The following is an 11,304-nucleotide window of genomic DNA, read 5'->3' as shown; positions in this document are numbered from 1 at the left end:
ACACTGGCCTTGGCATGTGGAAAACACCCGTGTAAGGGTGCGCTAAGACCAGTTTTTTCTTTAAAAAAAACCCTTAGTCTTCATAGAAAAGATGAAAATTTGGAGAATAGTAATACACAGTTTAAAAGGAGTGGAGGTGTGGCCTAGTAGTGAGAGCTGCTGCTTCAGCACCCTGAGGTTGTGAGCTTGATCCCAGCCTGCTCCTTGTGACTCTGGACAAGTCAGTTAGGGCAAAGTTCTCTAAAGGGCAGCTGACTTAGGGTTGCCAGATTTTACTATAGTAAAATCCGGACCCCCCCCTAGACCCGCCCACTTTGGATACCTTCTGGGCACTTAGACCTGGTTTTAGATCGCCTAAACCACAACGTATAAGTTCTGTCCAGCCAGCCTCGTAAAACTTTCGATTATCCCTGCAGTACGACTTAGTCTAGGCCGGCCCACATCCCGCCCAAATTCCGCCTTCACCACTCCTCCAAAAACGCCCTTTTCAGCTCTGGGCACACAGCGGCATTCAGAGGCCTAAAATGTCCCTGGATACGTCTAAAAATCCATTTTGATTATCGGCCTGTCTTTTAGGTCATCCAAGTGTCATCTTGGGCAGGTTTTAAGGTGTATTTCTGTTTCGATTATGAGCCCCATATGTAGAGGAAATTTCTTGGTCCCCAATGGGCTCACAATCTAAGTTATGTACCTGGGGCAAAGGAGGGTTAAGTGATTTACTGAAAGTCACAAGGAGCTGCAGTGGAAATTGGACCCACTCTATTAGGATCAAAGCCATTAGGCTACTCCTCCACTATATTATTTTGACAATTACTCCCCTCATCCCACAAGTATTCAGATGAAAGGATACACACAGTTGTATAGCGCAGGGGTAGACAATTCTGGTCCTCGAGAGCCGGAGCCAGGTCAGATTTTCAGGATATCCACAATGAATATGTATGAGACGGATTTGCATGCACTGCCTCCGTGAGATGCAAATCTATCTCATGCATATTTATTGTGGATATCCTGAAAACCTGACCTGGCTCCGGCTCTCGAGGACCGGAATTGCCTACCTCTGGTATAGCACATTTCACTCATGAAAAATCTAGTACCTTAGTTAGCTCTTGCGAAGTGAAAGTATGCAAGAGATTTCATTTTCAGATTTCTGCATCTACTAACTGCAATTTCCTGCTACGTTTGCTCATTTCACACCTACCAGATGTTCCCCGGTCACCTTGTGCTGATTTCCAGTTCAGTTTCTGAAGCCTTCCTCTTGAGACATTTTGGGATCTCTGATCTTGCTTTCTCAATAAGAATGTGAGAATACAGATTCTCACATTCTTTTGAAACCGGCCTTTAAAAGACTGAGCTGCCAATCTATCATTCAGGCAACCTAAGGTCATTTAGTAGGAAGCCACCTCATTTGTCAACCAATCAGAGTAACACAGCCCTGGTTTTGCTCTCATTGCATGCAGGGAATTGTAGTTTGGAGTAGCCTAATGGTTACTGCATTGGCCTGGGGATCTGGGTTGGATTCACACTGCAGCTCCTAATGACTCTGGGCAAGTCATTTCCCTCTCCGTATTCACAAATTCCATATCTACGGATTCGCTTATTTGCGGTTTTAAACCAAAAAATGCATTTTCATTTTTCAGGCTATTTTAAGCCCTATAAGCCCTCCCTTAAGCCTTACCTGGTGGTCTAGCGGGTTTTCAGGGCAGGAAGGATCTTCCCATGCTCCTGCCCCATGCAGATCGCTCACAGGAAATCTTTCCCGTGCAGATCGCTCACAGGAAATGGCTCGAGGGACTACGGGAGCGCAAGGCAGCCATTTCATCTGAGCGATCTGCACGGGGCAGGAGCGTAGAAAGATCGCTCCTGCCCGGAAAACCCACTAGACCACCAGGTAAGGCTTAAGGGGGGGGCTTACAGGGCTTAAAATAGCCGGGGAGAAGCGGGGGTTAGGGGCAGAACCGTCCCGAATATTATTCACGTTTTTTTAATATTCGCGGGCCGGCTCTGCCCCTAACCCCCGCGAATACGGAGGGGGAAGTGTATATCAAATCCCATCCACTTTCTAGTTTTCCTATTTTTTCTTTTATAACCAAAACATTCAGCGGGCCTGTTACAAAACTGAGATAGAAAGTGGCCTTAACTTCCCGCTTATGAGGCTTTTACACATGTGTTAAGGCCATTTGTACCATAGCCAGAAAATGACTGATTTTTTTTCCATTTTCCAAATTAATGGCCATGCACTAATGTGACCATTAACAAAAATTAGCACGTGAGCCCAAACAACCAGCTATATTTTAGGCAGTAAGGGCTCACGCATTAATCCTGCATTAATCAGTTAGCATGAGGCTGTGACTTAGTAAGGGTGGTGGTGCCCCTCTTCCGCCCTCTTACCTGCCCACCCTTGCCACACGCGCCCCCTTCCCTTTCACCGTACCTTTTAAACTTCTCCGGCATGAACAGCATGCTGCCCATGTCAGCGTCGGCTCTCTGTGACATCACTTCCTGGGCACGGGTCCCGGAAGTGATGTTAGAGAGAGTGCCAAAAAGGTGCGGGGGAAGGCAAGGGATGTGGGTGTCAAGGAGAGAAGTGGGGAGCGAGTGAGCTGACAGGTTGGAAAGCAAGCGGAGGGGTGGAGAGGATGAGGGGTGCCCCCGCGCTCTTAGGAAAACCGCGCCTGGAGAGTACTGCACCCCCATACTATGCCACTGGCACCCCCTTACTACGCCACTGCCACGTGGGTACCATATTCATGTTTGGAACTTACCACAGGATGCCTGAGTGTGCCCCACAGTGAACCATTTTAGGTTCTCTTTTATGAAACCGCGTTAGGCGCGCTTTATCACCAGCTGTGGCGGTATTAGCTCCGAACTCATAGAATTCCTATGAGAGTTGGAGCTAATACCCTGGCAGCTGGCAACAAAAAAACCCCTAATGTGGTTTCATAAAAGGGGGGGGATATTTAAGTTGCAGTAAGCACACGCTAGTACTTACCACTGTTTAGTGGAAGATCCCTCACTGAGGGCCAGAAACAGGACTGAATTAACCAGTTCATTTGTTAGTGAAGTGGTAACTCTAGCAGTTGAAAATGTTTGCCTTCTATGAACCTGCAGTTTTTTAAATAAATTAAATACATTTTTTTAAAACTATTTTTATAAGTAATGCACTTGACAGATCCAACCTTATTGTTTCCCTGAAAAGATGAGGTTCCTTATGGCTCCATTTGGCTTACGCATGGCTCAACAGCACCCTCATATGGCCACTGTGAGTAGCATTTGCTAAACTTGAATCACAAGGAATACATTGAAAAGCTGGTGTTTTAGGCAATAATTTTAAGTAGGCAAGACAATAAAAATGCTCACCTGAGAGACAATGGATGCTGGCTCTGCGCATTTGCAAGCCTATTTATGCTGAGAACAGCAGGATGCGGATTAGGGTTTTATGTTGCCGCCTACAGTAAAATGTAAAATAAAATTTGTAATAGGCTTTTCACCACCAGACTTGTGTTGCCATAAAAAGAGACCTTTTATTGTATTGTTTTGTAATTGCTTGTTTTATTACATAGCAAAATATTGAGTACAGGAGCAGGAGCAATGTGCTCCCACCCCCAACAATAGAAGGGAGAAAGTTTCTCTGCAAGAGAAGAGCATCACAGAAGTCTGTGGAAAGGAGTGAAAATTCCCCCACCCTATCTCATCCCCCAGCACTGGAGCCAGGAACCTACAGAGAGCACTGACAGCTATAGAGAGGATGTGGAAGCACATGTTGAATGAGAAGGATGTACCAGGAGATTAAAGAGTTCTTGCCACAGCTGCAAAGTTACCCAGGCCCAGGAGGGAATCTTTTCGGCCTGTCCTGGTGTTGAACTTATAGCCCAAAGCATGTGGCTCATGCAGTCCCAGATTCTACCCATTGAAACCAGACCCGAGAGCCCCATAATTAGGGTTACCAGTCATCTGTATGTGCACCATGTCCTCTTTTTATAGGAATGTCTGGGCATCTGGATGGATTTTTTTAAATGCAGCAGTTAGTCTGGGTTTTCAAGTTCGGAGCCACGTCTGGGGGACCTCCAAGCATGTGTGGGTGTGACGCCATGACATCACACGCACGCGGGTGTGATGTCATGGCATCACATCTTATGTTTTATTTTTTATTTGCGGTTCTGTTTGATACCTTATCAACCTGGGACCCCTGATGAAGGCATGTTAACTGAAACACGGACCGTGTCAGGTCCTTTGGTTTGTTTAAAGGTTGTGATTTTAACCGCACTCAATTATTTGGTATAATAAATAAAGCCTACATCCTTGTACACTTGTCTGTAGTTTTTCTTTGTTTTCCCTTGTGGAATTACGGTTACCAGAAGTCTGGATTTCCCTGGCCGGCATCAGCCTCAGTTCCCATTTCTCTTGTCCAAGATAACATGTTCATTAGAGAATGACACGGTGACAAAATTCATCACCGTTCCCGTCCCCGCGGATAACCGCGGGAAACCATCTTCATGTCATTCTTTAAGGAGAGAGGGAAGAATCAGAGTATGAATGGGCCCAGCCACTGACCCTCAAGCCTTGCATTGAAGAATGCTGAGATTGAGCAGCAACATTCCAGAGCTGAGATTGTGACTTCATAATGCCTCATTCCACCAGTGCCTAAGAGCCAACCTCATCAGTGATGTCACAATGGCTTCATTATCCTATACTTGGCTCACATAAGAATCAGAGTATGAATGGCCACAACCACTGACCCGCAAGCTTTGCTTTGAAGAATGCTGGTGTAGAAGGACTGAGGTTGAAATAGACACTAGAAAATGACATGGGATTATTTCCCGTGGTTATCCACGGGGTCGGGAACGGTGATGAATTTTATCACCGTGTTATTCTCTAATGTTCATCTCTAGAATGAGTCAGTCCCTTGGTGTGTGTTTGCCACTGATTGGAAAAATGGGCAGAATACCACCTGTTCTCCTACCTAGGATTACCATATGGCTTCAGAAAAAAAGAGGATTGAGATAGGGTTACTAGTCGTCTGGATTTCCCCAGGCATGTCCTTTTTTAGAGGACATATCCAGGCGTCTAGACGGCTTTTCAAAACCTGGCACTTTGTCTGGATTTTAAAAAGCTGGTGACATTAAGGTTGCCAGATTTTACTTTAGTAAAATCCAGACCCCCTAGACCCACCCACCCAGTTCTACCCATCCCCACCCCATCACATCCCAATCCCATCTCGAATCCTGCCCAGCCTTCCTCCCCCCCACCCACCCCCACCCCTCCCCCACTGCTTGCTCTCATTGGGAAGGAAATCCATGCATGCGTGGATTTCCTCCTGCCCAATGTGATTTAAGGGTGGCTTTTCAAAACCCGGACAAAGTGTCAGGTTTTGAAAAGCCGTCCAGACCCCCGGTCATGTCCTCAAAAGGAGGACATGTCCAGTAGCCCTAGCTGAGATCGGAGCCGAGGCTGGAATGTATCTGCACATGTGCAGATGCACTCCAGCCCCAGCCCAAAGAGACGAGGTTTGTGTGAGACTGGGCTTGGGGGGGCATAACAGGACGGACCCGGGATGGAATGGTGCGGGACCACGCGTCCTCTTTTACCAGATGAAAAATCTGGTAACCCTAGATTGAGACATCTGGATTTTACTTCCATTGTTTTCAATGGAAGTAAAACCCAGATGTGACTGTCTGCACTCTTTGCTTTCAGAGGAATTAAATCCGGATGTCTCAATCTGTCCTCTATTTCTGGAGCCATATGGTAACCCTACTCCTACCTCTTTCACACATACTCCTAGTGCCAGGTAGATTTACTTACTAGTGAGGTCCATTAATGAATTTAAAACCTCATTCGATCACAATACAATACAGTGTCTTATACCGCAGTTCTCTGCATGGAATGTATACGGTTTACAGTAAGAGTTAGATCAAGTTTTGAAGTTACATTTTTAGAGAGGATGATGATTGTTGGGAGGAAGGGGTGAGGATGAGAGAGTGGTTATAGGGAGAAGAGGCATGTCTTTAGTTTCTTCCTGAAGTCAAGGGATGTGGTGGGTTGTCTTAGTTGTACCGGCAGTTTGTAACAAATGTGGGGAGTTTGGTATTCGAAGGTGGCCTCAAACATCTTCTTACGCCGTATTTTTTTGAGATGACAGGAGAGGTTTCAAGGTTTATTAAAAATTTGATTGATCGCCTTGTATTGTTCTAGGTCAGTGGTCTCAACTCAAACCCTTTGCAGGGCCACATTTTGGATTTGTAGGTACTTGGAGGGCCTCAGAAAAAATAGTTACTGTTATTAAAGAAATGACAATTTTGCATGAGGTAAAACTCTTTATGGTTTATAAATCTTTCCTTTTGGCTACGTCTTAATAATAATATTGTCATTTATAGCTAAAGAGACATATGATCAAGAAACTGTTTTATTTTACTTTTGTGATTATGATAAACATATCAAGTGCCTCAAAATAGTACCTGGCGGGCTGCTAGTTTGAGACCACTGCTATAGGCTAAAGCCCTTTACACCTGCATGTCATAGAACTTTAAAGTTCTTGTGATGTCATAGAACTTTAAAGTTATGGAAACATAGTAACATGATGGCAGATAAAGGCCAAATGGCCCATTCACAGCATCCACTCTCTCCTCCTCTCCCTATTGGCTAAGACTCTTAACATTTCCATCTCCTCTTCCTATAGGCCAGTGGTCTCAAACTCAAATCCTTTGCAGGGCCACATTTTGGATTTGTAGGTACTTGGAGGGCCTCAGAAAAAAATAGTTAATGTCTTATTAAAGAAATGACAATATTGCATGAGGTAAAAGTCTTTATAGTTTATAAATCTTTCCTTTTGGCTAAGTCTTATAGTTAGAGACATATAATCATTTTTTTTTATTATTTTACTTTTGTGATTATGATAAACATACCGAGGGCCTCAAAATAGTACCTGGCGGGCCGCATGTGGCCCCAGGCCACAAGTTTGAGACCACTGTTCTAGGTGATATACAATAATGTTAAAAAAAGGGGATTTACAGATTTAAAATAATCAACAAAACCAAAAACATAGACAAAAACAAACAAACAGACGAACGAGGAACAAAAGGAGTAGAGATGAACTACAATAAAGTCAGAAAAGAAGACAATGAAGAAAAGAACAAAAGGGAGGGGGAAAATATAATTCAAAGCTGCCTTTACAGAGTCCGTGAAAGAGAACAGTATCAATGTTCAAAAGCATCTCTTTATAAGAAGCTTTTTAAAGCTCCTTTGAATTTATCTACATTCAAATCCTCCCTGAGATGGGAGGGCAGGGAGTTCCAGATAAGGGGAGCAGTACACTTCCTTCTCTGTATTCGTGGGGCAGAGCCGGCCCACAAATATGAAAAAAACGCGAATAATATTCGGGCCGGTTCTACCCTTATCCCCCGCTTCCCCCGGCTATTTTAAGCCCCGAAAACCTCCCTTAAGCCTTACCTGGTGGTCTAGCGGGTTTTCAGACAGGAGCGATCTTCCCACGCTCCTGCCCCGTGCAGACCGCTCACAGGAAATGGCTACCTTGAGCTCCCGTACTCTCTCGAGCCATTTCCTATGAGTGATCTGCACGGGGCAGGAGCGTGGGAAGATCACTCCTGTCTGGAAACCCGCTAGACCACCAGGTAAGGCTTAAGGGGGGGGGGGCTTACAGGGCTAAAAATAGCCCATAAAATGAAAACAAATTTTCTGGTCAAAAATTGCGAATAACCAAATCCATAGATATGGAATTCGCGAATACGGAGGGAGAAGTGCAACAGCGAATGAAGTTGTAAGGTGAGTATGGAAAGTCTTAAGGGAGGGGACAAAGAGTAAATTTTGGAAGGAAGATCTAAAAGTTCTAGAGGGGGGGCATGCGGAATGAGTAATTTATCAACGAAGGCAGGTTGTCTAGATTTAAGTGTTTTAAAAGTGAGTAGAGCAATTTTGAAAGTAATTCGGTGAGGGACAGGAAGCCAATGGGCGTTTTTAAGCAGAGGGGTGACGTGATCATATTTCTTGGAATTGGTGATGATTTTGATTGAGGTATTTTGAATGAGTTGAAGCCGTCTAATTTCCTCGTACAATATTCCCTTATAGAGAGAATTGCAATAATTGATTTTGGAGATTGCTAACGAATGTATTAAGATGTTTAAGGAAGAGGGCTCCAGGAAGCTAGAAAGGGACCTAATCATTTGAAGTTTGTGGAAGCAGTTTCTGATTGTATCCCTCGCCCACACATTTCTGGTTAAATCAATAATTGGCAGGGGAATTACTATATGCCATTCTATCTTCATATCATCACCATAAAAACTTTCCAGTGCTGGAGTGCTGATGACAATATGTCCCTCACCAGTCACATTACACTGATGATTCTCTAGCTCACATGTACTACTGCCAGTCAACCACATGAGGACAGTGATGTGCCATATTTAAGGCAACTTTAAAGCTGCAGTGAAGAAAGCCAGATGTTCTAAGAATTTTCAATTATTCAATGCCTGGGAAAAATCTCATAGCACATCTGTTTCATTTCCCTCTTTATTATCATGTGTGTGTAGAACCTAATCAACCAACTGTTTTTGTTCCTTTCTTGCAAGAAACCTTTAAAATGAGAGTGTAGGTTGGTTTTAATAACATAGATTCAAGTCTTTAGATTTAGGACCTGTTTTACAAAGCCGCGTGGCAACAGCCCCGAAGCCCTTTAAATCTCTATGGGCTTCGGAGCCGTTAGCGCAGTGCAGCCGCTAGCGCGGCTTTGTAAAAGAGGCCATTAATGGAATGCAGGGCATAGTATGAAGGTAACGGTGTTGGGTCTACTGGGAAACAGTAATGATCATAACATGCTCAAATTTGAGCTAAAATCTGAAGTGACATCGCTAAAGAAATATACTATAGTAGCATTTAATTTTCAAAAGGGTGACTTTGATAAAATGAGGACATTTGTTAAGAAGAATCTAAAATGATCAGCGGCTAAGCTTAGAACTTTAAATCAGGCAAGGACAGGGCAGGATTAATGCATCGAGGGCCCCTAGGCACACAAGTTCACTGGGCCCCCCTGCCCCGCCCCACCCCACCATGTACCCAGGCGGAAACAGGAAGCTGCATCAGAGGGAAGCTTTGGGCAAGCAGCACCGCTTGCACAATTACAGTTCCCATTGCCTTTCTTATCCGCGTTGCTTGCTTGTCTTACTTTCCATCGATGGGGGAGGGGGCTGTGTTGCCGATCAATGCTGGAGGGGCCCATCGCCGTTTAGAAAAAACAATGTTAATGCCTTCCTTCATCGGGCCCCCCTGACCATTTCGGGCCCTAGGCACATGCCTACTTGGCCTATTGGTTAATCCTGCCCTGGGCATGGGCATGGACATTATTTAAAAATACCATCATGGAAGCCCAGATCAGATGTATTCTATATATTAACTAAGGTGGAAAGAAGAACAAACGAGAGCCAGCATAGTTAAAAGGTGAAATGAAAAAGGCTATTAGAGCCAAAAGAACATCCTTCAAAGAATGGAAAAAGGATCCAAATGAATGAAATAAGAAGTAACATTGGCACTGGCAAGTTAAATACATAGCATTGATAAAGAAAGCTATAACAGAATATGGAGAGAAACTTGCCAAAGAGGCAAAAACTCATAATATCCTGTGAGGGAATCATTTGACTATTGGATCGTCAAGGAGAAAAAGGGGCACTTAGGGAGGATAAGGCCATAGCGGAGAGACTGAATGAATTTTTCACTTCGGTCTTTACAGAAGAAGATGTAAAAGATCTACCTACATGTAAACTGGAACTGGTTTTCAAGGGTGATGATATGGAAGAACTGAAAGAAATCTCGGTAAACTTGGAAGACATATTGAGCCAAATCAACAAGAATGATAAATCACCTGGACTGGATGGTATACATCCCAAGGTACTGAAAGAACTCAAACATTAAATTGCTAATCTGTGGTTAGTGATCTCTAATCTATCACTAAAATGATCTGTAGTACCTGAAGATTGGAGGGTGGCTAATGTTATACCAATTTTTAAAACAGGTTCCAGGGGTAATCTGGGAAATTACAGACCACTGAGCCTAACTTCGGTACTGGGAAAAATAGTTGAAACCATTATAAAAAATAAAATTATGGAACACGTAGACAAACATGGTTTAATGGGACAGAGTCAGCATGAGATCAGTCAAAGGAGATCTTGCCTCACTAATTTGCTGTATTTATTTGAAGGTGTGAATAAACATGTGGATAAAGGTGAGCAGGTTAACGCAGTGTATGTAAATTTTCAGAAAGCTTTTGACAAAGTTCCTCATGAGAGAAAATTATAGAGTCATGGGATAGGAGGCAATGCTTCGTTGTGGATTAGGAATTGGTTATTGGACAGAAAACAGAGGGTAGTATTAAATAGCCATTTTTCTCAATGGAGGAAGGTAAATAGTGGAGTGCCACAGGGATCTGTACTGGGACCGGTGCTATTTAACATGTTTATAAATGATCTGGAAAATGGAACGATGAGTGCCAAAGTAGGCATGGTCAGTGCCCCGGTCTACACTTCTAGTGCCTATCTTTCCTGTAGGCACGATTCTGAAACCAATGCTGATGACTGATTGACATGCAATCAGCATCCGCTTTTAAGGCTGCAACTGATATCGACGCCAGTTACAGAATCCGGCCAATAGTGTGTGCTAATAAGAACATAAGAATTGCCACTGCTGGGTCAGACCAGTGGTCCATTGTGCCCAGCAGTCCGCTCACGTGGCGGCCCTTAGGTCAAAGACCAGCGCCCTGAGACTAGCCTTACTGCGTACGTTCTGGTTCAGCAGGAAGTTGTCTAACTTTGTCTTGAATCCCTGGAGGGTGTTTTCCCCTATAACAGCCTCCGGAAGAGCGTTCCAGTTTTCTACCACTCTCTGGGTGAAGAAGAACTTCCTTACCTTTGTACGGAATCTATCCCCTTTTAACTTTAGAGAGTGCCCTCTCGTTCTCTCTACCTTGGAGAGGGTGAACAACCTGTCTTTATCTACTAAGTCTATTCCCTTCATTATCTTGAATGTTTCGATCATGTCCCCTCTCGGTCTCCTCTTTTCCATGGAGAAGAGGCCCTCTCACTGTACGGCAACTCCTCCAGCCCCTTAAACATTTTAGTGGCTCTTCTCTTGACCCTCTCGAGTAGTACCATGTCCTTCTTGAGTGAGGTCCGTTAATGCATGCTAAGCTTTAGTTAAAGGGCTTCTTAATGATTTATTTATAACATTTGTATCCAGTGGCATAGCGAGGGTGAGAGGCGCCCAAGACGGTAGTGCCCCTGCCCTCTTTTCCCCCTCCCCACCCCCATC

The sequence above is a fragment of the Geotrypetes seraphini genome, chromosome 10, assembly GCF_902459505.1.
Source record: "Geotrypetes seraphini chromosome 10, aGeoSer1.1, whole genome shotgun sequence".
NCBI classification, from domain to species: domain Eukaryota; kingdom Metazoa; phylum Chordata; class Amphibia; order Gymnophiona; family Dermophiidae; genus Geotrypetes; species Geotrypetes seraphini.
This window is presented reverse-complemented; position numbering follows the sequence as displayed.